At 38.3% G+C, this 17,525-nt stretch overlaps 1 long non-coding RNA gene across 1 annotated transcript; it reads left to right on the top strand.

The window, feature by feature from the left end:
• Positions 1 to 4,483: 4,483 nt before the first annotated feature.
• LOC131813958 (uncharacterized) lies at positions 4,484 to 17,480 on the top strand. The gene is made up of 3 exons (XR_009347059.1): positions 4,484 to 4,625; positions 10,176 to 10,316; positions 17,058 to 17,480. It is a non-coding gene; the product is annotated as an uncharacterized LOC131813958 (long non-coding RNA).
• Positions 17,481 to 17,525: the final 45 nt, after the last annotated feature.

The following is a 17,525-nucleotide window of genomic DNA, read 5'->3' as shown; positions in this document are numbered from 1 at the left end:
CTCTCATCTCTGGTTATTTGTACTGTAAACTCTAGCCAAGTTGGTCTCAATGGATGCTGAGCTTAATCTACTCACCTCAGGGAATAAACTGGGTTCTGCTTTGGCCTCCACTTCCAGCATCATGGCCTGATAACTGTCTTACAGAATTAAAAAAGGGCAATTTTAGGGCTTCCCTTGTTTCCTATCTCTCTCTTATAGATTGCTGTCCTTAATGGCCTGGTATCCGTGTCTTAAAAACCACAGTTGCCTATATTTTGTCCTTTGTTTTGAAGGGGGAGGGTTATTTTTAAGAGATGATAAAACTGGTTTCTGTTATTTCAACTGGGCTGGAAATAGAAGCCCTACATCCCAGAGGATTTCCAACAGACCCAGAGTCTTAAAACATTATATGTAAAATGTCAAGAATACAATTTAAACCTACTTGATATACAAAGAAGAGAGAAAATCTCAATAACTCATAAGGAAAAAACTTTCAACAACTGCATACCTGGTGGTGATGTGAATCCTGATGATCTAAGTCCAACAAAACTTTAAACCAGCTACAGTAACTGTGTTTCATGAAGTAAGGTTGAACACCCTTGGAACAAATGGAAAGACAGTAGTTCTCAGCAGGGGAAGAGAAGCTGTAAAAAAAGAATAAAATGGACATTTTAGAACTAAAAAAAGTAATGACACAGAAAAGAATCTGTAAACTTGAATAGAGTATAGAAATTATCCAATTTGAAAGGCAGAGAAAAATATTTTAGGGAAAAACGTTTGAACAGAGTATGAGAGTCCTGTGGAATAGTATAAGAAGACATAACATTCATGACAGTTGAAACCTAGGAGGGGAGAAGATATAAGTAGAATAGATATAAGTAGAATATAATGCAGAATAAGTATTGAAGAAATGATGGCTGAAAATTTCCAAAATTTGGAAAAAGACATAAATTTACAGATTCAGGAAACTTAAAGAACCCTTCACTGGATCACCTCAAAGGAAACTATGCCCAGATACATCTTAACTAAACTGCTGAAAATCAATATTCAAAATCTTAAAAGCTGTCAGAGAAAAAAATTACACATTATATTTGAATGACTGGATTTTTCATGATAAACAATGAACGCTAAAGTGACACCTTTTAAAAGTAGTGTAAAAAGTGAACTGTCAACCCAGTTCTCTATCCAGTAAGAATATCTTTAAGAATGAAGCAATAATGACATCAGTCTGAGATGAAAGAAAACTAAGAGAACTAGTCAAAAGCAGGCCTTCTCTAAAAAAAATGTTAAAGGAGGCACTACAGGAAAAATAAAAATTAGGCATGAAGGAAGCACAACATAAGTGGTAAATAACTAGGTAAATATGACATTATTTTTTCCTCAAATTCTTTAGAATATGTATGGTAACAAAAATTATAATACTGTCTGGTAAGGTTTTAATACCTGTAGATGTAATATGACAACTATACATCTAACATAAAATGGGGGAGAATACAGTTTCTACATTTCAGAAAAGGTAAAATATTAATTTTAGTAAACTGTTAAAAAGTGACATATGTATGTAGTAATGCCTATAACAGCCCCTAAGAAAAGACAATAGAGACAAAAAGATAGTATATAAGATGGAATATAAGTATATAGCTAAATATTTTTTAAAAATCCACAAAGGGAAATAAATTAGGAGGAAGGATGATTTTAAAAAAATCCACAAAAGGGGAAAAGGAGCAAATAAAATAGAGGGGATAAAAAGAAAAATAATGACAAAACAATAACTTATCAATAATTACATTAAATTTGAATGGTCTAAGCCTACCAAAAGACAGTGATCATTAGGTTGGACAAAAAAACTAAGACTCAAATATATGTTACTGAGAAACAACCCACTTGAAACATCCTGGTATGGATAGGTTAAAAGTAAAAAGAAAAATATGTAACATACACTTATCAAAAGAAAGCTGGATTGTCTCTATTAATATTAAGCAAAGTAGACTTTAGAACAAGGAAAATTACCAAGGGGTGTCATTATGTAATAAGGTCAATATACTAAGAAGACATACAATCTTTAATATGTATGCATACACAGAAAAATCAAAACGAAAACCAAAAGTGGTGTTAAAATACAACTGGAAGAACTTCAAGGAGAAATAAGCCCACAATTATAGCTGGAAGCTTTCAGTGTCCTCTTTCAGTAATAGAACAAGTAGACAAAAAATAAGACTGTAGAAGACATGAGCAACACTATTCCACCAAAGAACAACAGAATACAAATTTTTTTCAACTGCACAGGGACCACTTATCAAGATAGAATATATACTGGGTCATAAAACAACCTTAACACATTTAAAATTATTGAAATCATGCAATCGTCTATATATCCTCTAACCATAATGGAATTAATCTAGAAATCAATAACAGAAAAATAACTGGAAAATCCCTCAATTCTTAGAAATTAGATAACAGTTTAGATAAAAATTAGATAATAAATAATCCACTTGCCAGAAAGCAAGTCTCAGAGAAAATCATAAAACATTGTGAACTGAGTGAAAATGAAAATACAACATATCAGAGTTGGTGAGGTTAAACTACAATAGTACTTAAGAGGGAAAAAATGTCATTAAATGCATATATGAGGAAAAAAAGGGGCCTCAAGTTAATAATATAATTCTATTTAGGGAACTAGAAAAGAAGAACAGAGTAAACCAAGGTTATCAGAAGGAAGAAAATAATAGAAAGCAGAAATCCATAAAATTGAAAACAGAAAAATAATAAGTACAACCAGAAACTGGCTTTTTCAAAAGAGCAGTAAGATCGGGTAAAACTTTGTACAGATTGACTGAAAAACAAAAACCAAAAAACAGGAGAGTAGACACAAATTACAATATTAGGAGGAAAAGTGGTGGTATTATTATAGATACAACAAACATTAAATGTGTACTAAGGGAATATTATAAAGAACTTTATGCACATAAATGTAACAGCATGGATGAAATAGAAATTCCTCTGAATATGCAAACTGCCAAAACTCATTGAAGAATAAATAGATAGCTTGAATTCTGTATTTATTAAAGAAATGGAATTCAGTGTTAAATGCATAGGTCAATATGGACAGAGAGAAATAATTAAGACTAACTTACTGAGGTAGGGCTCCTTATTTTGTCCCTGCTGAGCAAAATACTAGTCCCTCAGATCTGAGATTTTGGCTGTTCATTTATACGATGAAGGGTGTTGAACAGTGGGTAGGCTTTAAACAAATGTCTTGAAATAGGAGAATGATATGCTAAATGGTTTTTAAGGTCTTAATCTCAAATTAAGGAGATTTTGGCAAATGTGTTTTGGAATAGATATCTACTTAGAATAAATAGCTTCTAGAGACAGGGATAGTAACCAGGAGGCTGTTACTGAAATGTGGTGGTAAGGATTTGATCTAGGCAGGCAGTTTTCAAAAATGAATATAAGGGCTAAATCTAAGAACTGGTATAGTTTATGTGTAACCACATGTTTATCTTTATTTTTCTCCAAGTAAGGTATTTTTCTATATAAGATAATACAAGTCTATGCTCTTTGGGTAAAAGACAATACATATTAAGTAAGCATTTCTAAAGCATCTGGAAAGAACTGCCTAGTTCAAAACCCTTTTCCCTCATCTGTTCTAGACAGTGAAACATGTTTTGGACTAGCTGTATTTCCACAATAGTTTGTTTTTTTTCTAAAGACATTAAAATGACTGAATTCTCCAGGCAGAAAATGAAAACCCTAAAATAGAGGCAGAATAACAAGTATTACTTCTGTTAAACAAATATAGAATTTAAATACACAATTGAGCTGCTTCTGTTTATGCGCTTTAACATTTAAATCTTCTTACCCCCTTACAATAATTGAAATTGCCCAAAGAAAAATTACCAATTTGAAATGGAATAAAATGAACCTGGTGGTCTCAGGAACAAGCACATTAGTCAAGTAGCATCAGCAAAATCCATTTTTGTATGTAATTTGGAGAATAAGCCTTTAGGTCAGCATTCAGTTTGTGCTTGTGCCGAGAGCTAAAACAATGCAGCCAACAAGAACAGCTCTTATGTGATGTTCTCAGTGTTTCTAACTTTGTCCCCATCTGTTTGAAAATTTCCGCAGTGGTGCCCAGAACAGCTTGTTGGTAAGAAGGAGGAAGTTTCAAGGGACAATTTTTCTACAGACCAAATAATCTTCAAACTCAAAAGAGAATCAAGGTGGTCTTTTAAGCTCTCCCTATTCTAAATTTTGTTCACAGATCAGCAGCATTAACATATCCTGAGAGCATGCTGGGAACGCAGGATCTCAGCGCCCAACCCCCTGCTATGATCTACTGAATCAGAATTTGACCGTTTTATCAAGACCTCCAGGTGATATTACAATTTGAGACAATGTGTTTTAAGCTCTTTGAACAGGTTTTTGTGGGAGAGTGGTTTGAGAGATGAGGGGTTTACCTATCTTCAGAGACAAGTGCTGATTCTTTAGGTGAAGGTTTTGGCTTTGCAGCGATGTGACAGAATAGCATGCAGGGACCATACAGAAGAGGAAAAGACCTCTGCAGGCAATGATGCTGGGACAGCAAACCTCCTGTGGCATAGCAGAGTTCCTGGAGACCTCTGGGATGCTCCTCAAGGTTAAAGGTGAGAGTTTCAATATCAGGCAGGTGGTATTAATGCTTTCTTCACAATCCACCAGCTTTTCCAAGTATGCGCATGTTCAAGGAGTCAATCTCCCAGCACTTTATCAGACCAAGAGAAAACGATTAGATCTGTAAACAGTATGTCTTCTTTTTAATCACACAAGAAGACATCTCCTTCCCATAGGAAGGACACATTGAAAAGGTTCAGTTTGTAATTCACAACCTGGAGAGATGCTGAGAGCCATCCTAGGGTCAAAATTCAGTCTGTCTCCAATTTCCAAAGAGCAATCCTGGCCCGAACCTCTGGACACACACAGAACTCTGCCAATTACAGTTTGTGCAGGATGAGGAAATCCCTCCCTTGTCCGTCTCTGGCAGTCAGGATCCCTCTACTTCATCTCGAGATTAATTTTCTAGCTAAACCTTTGTACTCGTTGTTCTCAAAGATCTTTATGAGGAGAAACAGACGGATCTGGATGATCTAGATGGGCCTGGCCAAGTGGTTTCACATGTCGATGGAGCCCGAGTTGGGCTTGGGTGGGGCAGAGCTCCCCTCCCTTGTTTCTCCATTTAGATCTCTGTGTCTCCTGCAGCAGCTACTTTCGTGACCTTTCGTTGGCTCATTAATGGGATTCTGTTTAGAAATGACATTACAAGTGATATCTAAATGTCAAATAATAAGGGTGTTTAGCCATCTGCTTTTGTTGACTGCTCACCCTGTCATCTTAGGACTCTCTGACGGTGTTATGCTTGGGTACTTAAAATGTTCTTCACTGAATCATTCTCAAAGCTTCTGAAGATTCCAACAGTGAATTACCACAGGTAGCCTTCATAGAATCCCCAGGCCCCAACATCCTGAGAGTAGAGACAGTAAAGAACAGGGGGAGGAATACTGCCTCGGAAGCCAGACACACAGGTGTTAGCACCTTAGCTCCGTGCCACCTTGAGCAAGTTACTTAAGCCTCATCGAGCTTCAGTTCTTCACTGTAATAGGAGAAAAATAACATCTATTGCACAGATTTATGTGCGGATTCAAAGAGGTAAAGGGAAGTCACTTAGCAAAACCACTTGCACTTACTAGAGAATCAAGAAGATCATACTCCCTTTTCCTTTGTGTGGTGAATATTTATTTTATGGTTTCCCTGGAGTACTGAGCCCAAGTCAATACTTAGGTGTCAAAGTTTTGCTGAGGGGGTGTAATACAGGGAAGCAAAAGAGAAGGAACCAGGTAAGCGAAGTAGGGGATGAGAGAGTGCAGGTACAAAGGAGTGCATTCCAAGCTGTTTAGACTTTACCAGGAAACTTATCGGTTCCTCAGTCGTGTAGGACAACTCCAGAGAAGGAAAATGGAAGTACTGGGTCTCAGAATAGTCTCTCAGAGAGGAGAAGGGAGAAGAATCTGTTAGCTCCTTTCACTCACTGAACAGCCTCTCCTTCTTTCCACCATTGGGGTATAACTCCCCCACATTTTCGGTTATTTTTTTCCCCCAAGAGCAGTGGCACTTGCATGAGCCAGCAACATTTCACGCACTTTTTGCAAACTGCATTCTGAAAGACCCATCCTGGAAAGCCAGTGGGATGGGCGGGTTGAGGAGCTTATGAAACGTTTGGAACCTGCACTTCAGCAGTGACAGCACAAGGGCAGAAGAGAGAGCCTTGTAGTATGAGGTCAGAGGTGTGAGATGAGACATGGTTTAGTCCTGCTTCTAACAACATGGGAAATCAAAACCAGCCACTTATGGAAGCAGGGCCAAGTGCCAGGCAGCCTAGCACAACAAGAGATCAGCCTCCGTCATGAGGGCAAGGACAGAGTTCAGCAAGCTTCTCTTCAATTAAAGATGGACATCATTTCCCTGCACCAACAAAACATCATTTTATCACCAAGCAGACAACATAGCCAAGCAAATCTGAGAAATGCATAAACTGGGTCTGATGTTATAAGAATAGGATATGAGCTTTCAACAGCTTATGAAGGCGAATGGATGCAAATTGGCTCACTACACAGTTATGAACTGAGTCAAGTTAATTTTGGGGGTCCATCTGATTAGAGCTCAGGAGAAGGGTTGGGGTTTAGAGACTTCTCTGGGCAGAGTTAACTTGTTATCTGACTTCAGAGTCCATGTTCAACCATGTCAATGTACCTACTGCCTCAGCACAGCAATGGCAGTAAAACTGTGAGACTGAATATTGTTTCCCAGCAGGAGCAGAGATGAGGCCTCAAGTCTTAGTGTGCCTGCAGTGACAGAACAAGAGGCTGTGGAAGATGTGGAAGACACTGTGGGGGAGCGGGGTAGGGGGAGGAAAAAGAGAAGGTTTTAGCATCAGAAAGAGAACGAAGAGAGAAATCAAGAAATTAAGCAGAACCCTTGGGATGAGCAGCTGGTGATGTATGGGATTGTGGAATCACGGCACTGTACACCTGAAACTTCTAGAACACTGCATGTTAACGATACTGGGATGAAAATAAAATTTTAAAATTTAAATTTTAAAATAAACACATTTTAAAACTTTTTAAAATAAAAAAATAAATTAAGAAAAAAGGAATTGTAAGGTTGAAGGGAGTAACCATTGATTTCATGTGATGCTGAGAAACCAACCTAGAACAGGAATAAGAAACAAGATAATGGGGAAAAGAAAAAGAAACAAGATAACAGAGTTTTGTAATTGCTGCCTTTTCCAGAACAATTTCGGTGGCAAGATGGGGGCTGGGAATATCGCTAAGGATTGAGCAGTGCGATAAAAATGAGGAAACAGAGCTAGTGTTTTTTTTTTCCCTTGATAATATGTGTACTCGAGATTGTCAGATAAGGAAAGAAAGAAAAGTTTTGGTAGCTCTAGGAGAAGCAGAATTGAGGTAAGGTATGGATAGATCGATAGATACAATAATTCATCTATTTCATCTGCCCTGGTATCATTGCCTGTTTCTACTTGTTGACAATTAGAAATAGTGATGCTATAAATATTCTTGTAAATGTCTCTGGGTATGTGTGTGTGCCTGTTTTGGCTGAATGTATCTGTAGGGAGAGTGATAGTGCATTTCTACGTTCAACTGAAGGCACAGTTTATTGATATGTCAGAGCACGTTAATCAAATCATCTGAAATCTTACTGTGTATATCTGCTTGCTCTGTAAATTACTGGTTGAGGTATGTTAAAACCCACAGTACATTACTGATATATACTTCCTCTTTTGTTAATTTTTGCTGTCTATATTTAGAAGAATACGCAAATTTAAAAGAGTATATTTAAACAGATACAGATCTAGAATTTTTTGTATCTTCCTGGTAAACTGAACTTTTTATCTCTATGAAACTTCCTTTTCTTCTCTCTTGTAATATTTCTTGTCTCCATGTTTTCTTTATGTGATGTACACTGTATTTTGGTTAGGATTTGGAAGGAATCTATTTTTTTCTATCTTTTTATAATATCTTTATTTTATTAAAAGATTTATTTATTTGAAAGAGAGAAAGAGCACAAACAGGGAGGAGGGGCAGAGGGAGAGGGAAAAGCAGGCTCCTCCCTGAGCAGGAAGCCCAATGACGTGGGGATTGATCCCAGCACCCTGGGATCATGACCTGAGCCAAAGGTAGATACTTGACTGAATGAACCATCCAGGTGTCTCTATAATCTTTATAACCTGATATGTAAGATGTGTTTATTGTAATCAGAATATAATTGTTTTATCCTACCTTCTCTGATCAAATTTTCCTATTTGTAAAGCATTTTTATCTATTTATGTTTATTACAATGATGTAGAATCAAGGTATTTTTTTTAAGATGGTGGAAGCCTTCATTCTACTTGCAGGTAGGGGGGAGGAAAAAAAATAAAAATGTTGAAAAAATTAAGAGAGGGAAAGGAAATTGAGACTGACAAGGTATGTTCTAGAGGTGCTGGATGGCAGTGATATTTGGAATCCAGAGCACAAGACAAGGGGTCATCTTACAGAGGAAGCCTGGAAGGACTGGTACAGATCTGTGTTTGGTGGTCGTATGAGAAGCTTAAGAAGGTAGTCTCTGCTGGCCTCTATTTTCCTCCCCAGGTGGGAACAAGGTCTTCTGCTAATATATATGCAAGCAGAGCTGAGAGTTTTAGGGACATGGAAAGGTTTTGCAAGTGCCACCAATGGTCAATGGGAAAGGGACGGTGTCAGTGGCAGAGAGGCATTTGTTTGGTAGGTGAGGGAGAGTCCTCCAGCAACTGTAAAATCACCCTCCAGCTAGCCGTAGACTTGCTTTTCCCTGGAGTTCTCAAGTCCCACATCCTTCTATGTGCCCATTGTCATAGCTCTGAGGAAGCAGCTTTCCCAGATACTGCTAATGCTGCTGTTGGAAGGAAACCTTGGAAGGAGACTGTGTGGAATGGCAGAGGGGAGAACTTTTTTACTCTTCCCTTGATTTCTGTCTTATGTGTAATCTAAATTGATCTGACTTTTTTTTTTTTTTCCACTCAAGCTGGTATCCCTGTATGCACTATGTTATAATCTTCTATTTATAGAGTGGCTCATTTAATATGTCTCAGCTTGTGTTCACTGAACGATGAGATGGCTGGGGCGGGGGGGTTGGCTATGGTGCTGGGAAGCCTGTGGTTCTCTAATACTGACCTCTTTTTGGCTTTATGTTTTGCTGGGTTTTGCCTTTTCAACTTCTGCATCCTTAGCATAAAATCCTTACTAGTTTGTGAGACAAAAGAGCCCAGTCGTCAAATTCACAGACTCTGAGATTAAATTCCCTAGTTTCAAAACACGACTCCATCCCTTACAAACTTTATTACCTTGAACAAGTTCTTGACCTTCTTGGACTTCATTATTTGTAAAATGAGGATAAAATGACAACATCCTCACAGATTTTTCAGGAGGAGAAAATAGCACACATGTGGTGATGAATTTAAGCTGTCACCAGGGTTAGACCATAGTACTCAGCTATTCAGTTAAACACTAATCTAGGGATTGCTCTGAAAGCATTTTGTAGATGTGGTCCACATGTATAATCAAAAGACATTAAGTAGAGGAGATTATCCTCTACACTCTGAATTGGCAGCATCCCATCCACTGAAAAGCTCTAGGCGTAGCATTACACTGAGATTTCTTGAGGAGGAAGAAATTCTGCTTCAAGATGGCAGCATCAACTCCCGCCTGACAGTCTCTATTCTCCTGGTCTGCCATATGGACTTCGAACTTGTCAGCCTCAACAGTGTGGAAGGCAATTCCTCAAAGTAGATCGAAATGTATGTACATCCCACTGGTTCTGTCATTCTGGAGAACCCTAATACATACATCCAGAGCAGTTAGCACAGTGCCTTGCCCATCATAGTCCCCACAACGTATAGACTAATCACTGTTATTTCATACATATCTGTTTAATATAGAGGATTCTTTCTGGAAACAGGGGTTGCCAGGGGATAATCCCCATGAAAATGCACTCTTGACAGTTACTCATTTTTGTCATACTTCCCAAAGTTGTGACATGTGTCTGTTCTATTTTCCCAGTGCAACAATGATGCTTATGATGCTCTTCATAATGTCTTATTTCTTGCATGGCCCTCTACATGGCAGCTGATTTTCACCTTGTGCTTCTATGACATTCCCTTGGGGAGGCCACAAGCCACTAAACCTGCATTTCACATCAGCCTTCAGCTCTTCCATGAGGCCTTGCAGTATTGGAGGCAATGTCACCAATGTACCCTTTTTAATTTGGTGAGTTCCTTGAACCACAAGAATATCCAATAATGGCAGAGAGACCAAAGAGTTAAACCTCACTGAGATTGAGCAAAGTGCCCTATGGGAAGTTGGTTCATTGGCAGAGAACTTAGGACACTCTATGTACTATACTCATTGTATATAAGAAAACATTTTTTGTAGGTCCAAAAGGTTGAATGTTGGTAATTTCACTTGCTTCACTCTTCTAATTATACTCTGACTCACTATAATGGATTTATATAGTCTCTATTTTTAATACAAATATTTCTTTGGTGAGAATATTATAACAAATCAGTGCTGTATAGGGCAGTGCTAAGAAACGTGTCTAATTAATGTTGTTATTATTATTAGACTTTAGTAATAGTGAGAGGAAATCCAAGGCAATCCAGAGATGAGTCTTGGCCTTTAACATGCCTCTTTCCACCAGGAAATGGTCTCTTGGAGAAATGAGAGGGTAGGCTGGGCATGGAACTCTCTCATTAGTGATATCACAACAGGAAGTTTGCAGCACAAGCCTGCAGCCTAGAGAGCCATCACTAAGCCATATGTTTGCTCCTGTGGATCCAGATCCACCGTCGGGAAAGATAAATATTAAGTGTCATAATATCAGCTCTTCTCTGCCGGTAAGCTATTTTCACTATTTTAGGGATTTTCACTATTTTAGGGATTTGCCAAAGACTGAGGCAAAACGTTAAGCAATGCTATGTATATATGCATGGGGTTTTGGAAAGAGAAAAATACCAAATTTTATTTATTAAAAGCATTTTTTAAAAATCCTGTCTCATACTTCACATCATCTATACAAATAAGCAAAGTGGTATGTCCTTAATAGATGCTCAATTAAAATAAAAACTTCAGAGTGTGGTGTATTAGTATAAAGGCCTTAATATTTAAGCTTGATTAACTGGGTCTGAATCCTAGGTCTGTCACCAAATAGTTGTATAACTTTGGGCAAGTTAACCTCTCTATAATTTAGTTTTCGCTTTTGCAAAATGGGGATAGAAAGGATCTTCTATCTTAGAGGGTTGTGGTGAGATAATACTTGTTAACTATGATGTCTGGTATAAAAGAAACATGGTATGTGTAGACTATTATTATTATTAAATGAGCAATTTTTGGTATATAGGGGAAATTTTCAAAGTTCAATTTGTGAAGAAAAAAAAGTGGGGAGAGGGTGAGTGCCTGGCTCAGCTGGTGAAGCACGCCACTCTTGATCTTGGGATCATGAGTTTGAGCCCCATGTTGGGGTTAGAGATTACTTAAATAAGTAAATATTTTCTAAAAAGTAAAGTTCCAAAAAAAAAAAAAAAAAAGTAAAGTTCAGGGGTATCTGGGTGGTTCAGTTGGTTAAGTGTCTGACTCTTGGTTTTGGTTCAGGTCGTGATCTCAGGGTCATGAGATCAAACCCCACTTTGGCCTTTGTGTTCAGTGTGGACTCTGCTCAAGATTCTCCCTCTGCCTTTCCCTCTGCCCCATCCCTGTGCTCGTGTTCTCTTTCTCCCAAAATAAATAAAGTCTTTTAAAGAGTAAAAATTGTGTTACAGAGCAGCATTAAAATCCCAAACACTCAACAATTCTCAAAATGTACAAACTCCAGAAACAATCCTAGTTTCCCCCTGCATTAGAATGGTATGATATTAATTACTATGTGCTATTATGTATGTCATTGGTCATTGGTTAGATTGGACTTCCTGATTTATGAGGACTTTTGTTGTATTTATTTCTGCTCTATCCCATTTCTTCCTCCTGGTATTTGATTACCTTTGCCAAATGCCTGAAATGGCTTATATTATCATTTCCCTCCCTAGTGAATGACATATGGGTAATTGGTATTGGTAATGATCATTAAGAATAGCCAAGAAGATAACTGGGCTGATGCATCCAGATCTACCTTCTCGGCCTCAAAGTGAAGACGGTACCTATGTATTTTGTCCACTGTGAGTTAAAAATGAATATATTTTGCTCTTATATTGCTATGCGGCATTTGAGAATCCAACAGTCTGTAATCAAAGGAAAGCACTATTCCAAAACTACCAGCTTCTTTGAATGCTATACCTCACAGGAATTCAGAGAAGCCCTAAGCATCTTTATCAATTATTTTCAAAAGATTTATTGGAGAAAGCTTGGCGTCTTAACACTGCATGATTTTTCTCACTGCTCTGAAAACTGCATTCAGATTCACCCCAAAGCCACCGAACTTGCATCAGAAAATTCAGCCTTAAAGCAGAGAAATGGCCTTTCCAATAAAAGTAATAAAAATAACTTGAAATTTCTTGGGTACCTTTCTCCTGAAATACTCTTAAAGCCTTTACATGATTAAGTAAAAGGATTTTTATCCCAGAAGGGTTTATTTTCCTGGGTGGTATTTGATTGGTAAAGTTTCTCAAAGTTTACATGTATTTCTGAACATCTTTCTCATCTTCTGTGGTTGTGTTGTCAGATTCAATACATTTCGATTTAACTTCTTATGAATGTCTATTCCTTTTTAAAAGAAAAAAAAATCAGCATTAAGAGCTGAGTCATTGAGTTCCTGTATCATTCAGTTTTTCTGAAGAGCATTTTGTTCCCCAAAACTTCCTTCTTGTTCATCCACTCCTAACTTCATCCTTCCATTTCATTTGGAGTATTTCCAGCTGGGGCTCATGAGCTGACATAGTGCTTATACTCCCAGGACCTCAGGCCCCAATTAACAGCCTTCCTTTTTAATAAAATTGTCATATTTCATTAATTGATGTTCAGACTTTCGGGGCTTAGTTCTTCCAGAAAGTTAAATATGTTTCCTTCCATTGTGTGATGGTTAATCCTGCTATCTGTACTCCTGTCCCTCTGTCTGCCCTGCATGCATATTTGTTTGTGGTACTGGAGAAATAAACTTAAATTCCTACACCCCTAAGTTTTCAATTTCTTAATTTTTTCAATATTTCTTTAATTTCATCCACATTATTCAAATTTTCCAACTCTAATTTAATTGTATTATGAAAAGCAAGTATTTGTTTTTCAGAATCTTTTTTTTTTTTCTATCATAAGAGCAACACACATTCATTACAAAAAGGAGTTAAACATTCCATACGTAATTCCACCTCAAGGAGAGTAACAATGCCCATATTTTTTTCCCCAGTTTTGTTTTTTTACTTTAAAAAAATTCCAAATTGAGATCACATCTAATTGGAATGAAGTTTAAGAAAAATCAGAATCGGGGCACCTGGGTGGCTCAGTCAGTTAAGCAGCTGCCTTCGGCTCAGGTCATGATCCCAGGGTCCTGGGATTGAGTCCCACATTAGACTCCCTGCTCAGCGGAGAGCCTGCTTCTCCTTCTCCCTCTGCCTGCTGCTCAGCCTACTTGTGCTCTCTATCTCTGTGTCAAATAAATAAAAAACCTAAAAAAATAGCTAAAAGACAAAAAGAAAAATCAGAACCAAAAAAAGAACCAGTGCACTAAGCATGATGCACCAATCATTGGCAGATTCTCTACATTGTAGATTTATAATATATTTGTATAGATTTAAAATATATCATTTTGTAAACATTTTCCCAGGTCTTAATATTTAAAAAAAATATTGCCTCCCCCAAACTGTATGAGTTTATTGTTTGAAAGCACCCAAGGGTTTATGTACTCCACAGTGCTTATAAAACTTTAGCTATTGGGCGCCTGGGTGGCTCAGTGGGTTAAGCCGCTGCCTACGGCTCAGGTCATGATCTCAGGGATCTGGGATCGAGTCCTGCATAGGGCTCTCTGCTCAGCAGGGAGCCTGCTTCCTCCTCTCTCTTCTGCCTGCCTCTCTGCCTACTTGTGATCTCTCTCTGTCAAATAAATAAATAAAATCTTTAAAAAAAAAACAAAAAACTTTAGCTATTGAACGATAAATTATGTTGCTTTGGACTTCAAAGGAAAGAAAATAACAATAGACCATGGTCCACAGAAAGTGAAGGGACGATTGTAAATGCAAAAAACTTTGGATTATGTATGTTGGTAAGGGTTCTCCAGAACAGAACCAATAGTGTATATGTGTGTGTGCGCACGCGCGCGCGTGTGTGTGTGTGTGCATGCATGTGTCTGTATTCATGTATTTATATAATACGTATCTGTATTGTTTATACACATCATATGTATATGATTTATTTTAAGAAATTGGTTCATGTGACTGGGGGTGCTGGCAAGTCTTAAATCTGTATGGAAGACCAGCAGGCTGAAAACTCAGGCAGGATTTGTAAGTTACAAAACTGTCTGAGACAGTCTTGAGGTAAGAGGAATGTAATTTTGTGCCCAAGTAAGCCATTCAGCCATCTCTTAAGTAATTGTTTTCATTTATAATCAGTAACCAGGAAATTCAATATGAAAGGCCCAAAAGATGTTCTCAACAAAGAGTAAACAGTTGAAGAACAATCTAGAACTGAAAGAACTGCCTACAGTGAAGTATTCCTTCCCAGTTCTATTACTGAATCTGTCAGTTTAAATAACTCCTATTTCATAAAGATACTCACTCTCAAAGGTGAAAACTCCACATGAAAACCAATCAGCTTTAATCATTATCAAACTTTTAAGGAACAGGTAAATTCCTGTGCTGTTAAAACTCTCTAACAGAATAAAAAAGATAAAATTCTTCCCAATTTATTTTCAAGACCTATAGCTATAGCATTAGGCATCAAGAAGCCTGTGGCCAGGTCAATGTTTTCACTGCTATCAGAGTTTGAGGCAGATCAGATTCTCTGAAATTACATGTTGCTTTGAACAATATATCACAGAAAGAAAACTTCAGAATAACCTATCATACAAAATGTATGACAAATCTCCTGTATAAACATTAACAAGTTGAATTGGGGCTTAGTTGCTCAGGTGCTGGCGTAGAGAAAGCAGAATTGATATCAAGTAGGAGTGAGATTGGTTTGGGCAGGTCAGAGAAGAAGAAAGATGGACAAGAGAATTCAGAGTTTGGGCAAGAGTGGGATGGAGATGCTACGCCATCAAATCTACAAGGCAAAAAAAAAAATATATATCTCTATATATCTATATAGATATCTAGATATATATCTACAATGCAAAGGGAAGGAAGTGAGAAGAGGTGGGGCTGGTGGAGAAAGGGAAGACAGCAGCACATCTATGTACCAGAGGCCCCACTGACAGTTCTAATAGGGAATCAAGGGTGATCTTCCCAGGCAGCATGCACTCCAGAGAGCATGGTCTTCTCCAAAAGATGGAGGAGTGGGGAGGAAGATGACCTCATTTCTTGATCTGAGGAATAGCAACAATGATAATTATAATGATGGACTACTAATAGCTACCATTTCTGAAGCCCCCTACTCAGTACCAAGCTGTGATCTATCCTATCTCATTTAACAAGGGTGTGAGAAAACAAGCAGTTTCTTGGCACGGTAGGAGAAATGGTGCCATCAGGAGACAGCTGGTTACAGTTAAGGTATGGAAAGGAGGAGGAGGTTTCCAGAGGGGTCTGAGGACTGTGGAGTTTGTAGATAATGGAGAGTGCAAGAAGGCAGAATGTAAGGGTTTTGGAAGGGGACTGAATGGGAGCAATGAAAGCATTACAAGGGATGACACCGTGGGAAAGCATGAATAACCAGAGGGATGTGTCATATAGCTATGCAATAACAGGGGAAAAGCAGACTTGTAGCCCAGGGCGTTTAGACTTGATCACCACTTATGGGTTCTCTATGGGGGAAAAACACAGAAGAATGAAAGATGGGTGCTAAATCACTGACCCAGAGAAGTCCAGGTTGTAGAGGACAGAAGGCAGAGCAGGGGCAGCTTAGAAAATCTCTTTCAGGGGTGGTCAGAGGCAGAGTGGAGAGGAGGGGCTGGAGCCTGCAAATGACACTCAGGCCATGAGGAGAGGTGGGTTTTTTCTTGTTTCTCCAGAGAGTTGGCATCACTGAATGTATATATATATATATTTATTTTCAGTCTCTCATGGGAATAAGATTTCTGAAGTTTCTTGAGCTGTTTGTCCCCATATGTTATCAATGAATATATATTGAGTTCCTACTGTGTGCCATTAGGTGCTAGTGGGAGACAAAGAGGCAAAAAACAGGGCCCATGCCCTCAGGAAATGTATGGTCTAGTTGAGATGAAAGGTCATTATAAGTCAAATATAAGAAAAATCAATGATGAGACAAAACAAGGTCATAAGAAAACAAGGTCATTTGGGAAATAAACCATACGGATAAGTAAGTGTCTGAGTTCAAAGAAGGGAAGTAGATCCCAGTGGTATGGGAAGGTTTTAGAGGGGATAAAGAGCAGTTTGCATTGGGGGTGAAATAACATTTGGACAAGTCAAAGAGAGTGCATTCCAGGCATGGATGGAGACAACAACAAAGTTAGAGAGCAGGCAGTAGAGGGCTCTTGATGGAGCACTTGTGGAAAAGGACTAGAGAGGCAGCAAGGCCTCAGTAAGGGGAGCCTTGAATGCCAGATGAGGCAGGAGGTATCCTGAGGGCAGGGAGAAGCCATGATGGTAAAAGTCTTCACTTCCTGCTCTATAAGTTGGTTTCTCCTTAGAGAATAGTTCTTTAAAACGTTTCTGTGTGGTCACTTAGCTCCAGGATACTCACAAATATCCAGTAAAAAAATTTTTTTTGCTTCGAGACCAGGCACTATGCTTTTAAAGGCCAGAGTTTGGTAGTTGTTGACAGCGGCTGTCTTTTGTGGGTTGGGATGCAAGAAGAAACGCACATCCAGAGGAACGCCTAACCTAGATCTGTTTGTTTTTGTATGTTAACCAACAGGTTTTGGAATAGACTGAGAAGGAATAAATGCAGTGTGCAAAGCCTGGAGTTTGGGGATCCACAAGAAAGAGAAAAGGGCACGTGCTGATGGCTGAATGATTTCCACAAGCAAGGGAGGATTGCATATGTTTCAACAGACCTAGTCTTTATGAGTCCTTGTGGGATGGGGACAGACAAACCCACTGTGGCTGCCTTCAAGCTCATCATGAGACCATATAGATATTAACTGGGAATGTTAATCCAAACTGGGAATGATGAAATCTTTCCTTCTTGTGTATCCAATTTGCCTTTATGAGCACACGGCTATAGAGATAAGGCATTGTTATGTGCATATGTGTTAATACACATAGGCGCTAATGGCTAATCCTGGGCCTTATGTTAGACTACATGAGTAAAGTTGAACACTTTGAGGGGCAAAGGAATGTTTAGGGAAAATTTTATTTTATTATATTATTTATTTATTTATTA

Source organism: Mustela lutreola, chromosome 13 (genome assembly GCF_030435805.1).
Source record: "Mustela lutreola isolate mMusLut2 chromosome 13, mMusLut2.pri, whole genome shotgun sequence".
In the NCBI taxonomy this organism is placed as follows: Eukaryota; Metazoa; Chordata; class Mammalia; order Carnivora; family Mustelidae; genus Mustela; species Mustela lutreola.
Note: the sequence above shows the minus strand (reverse complement) of the source record. Positions and strands in the feature narration are given on the sequence as shown.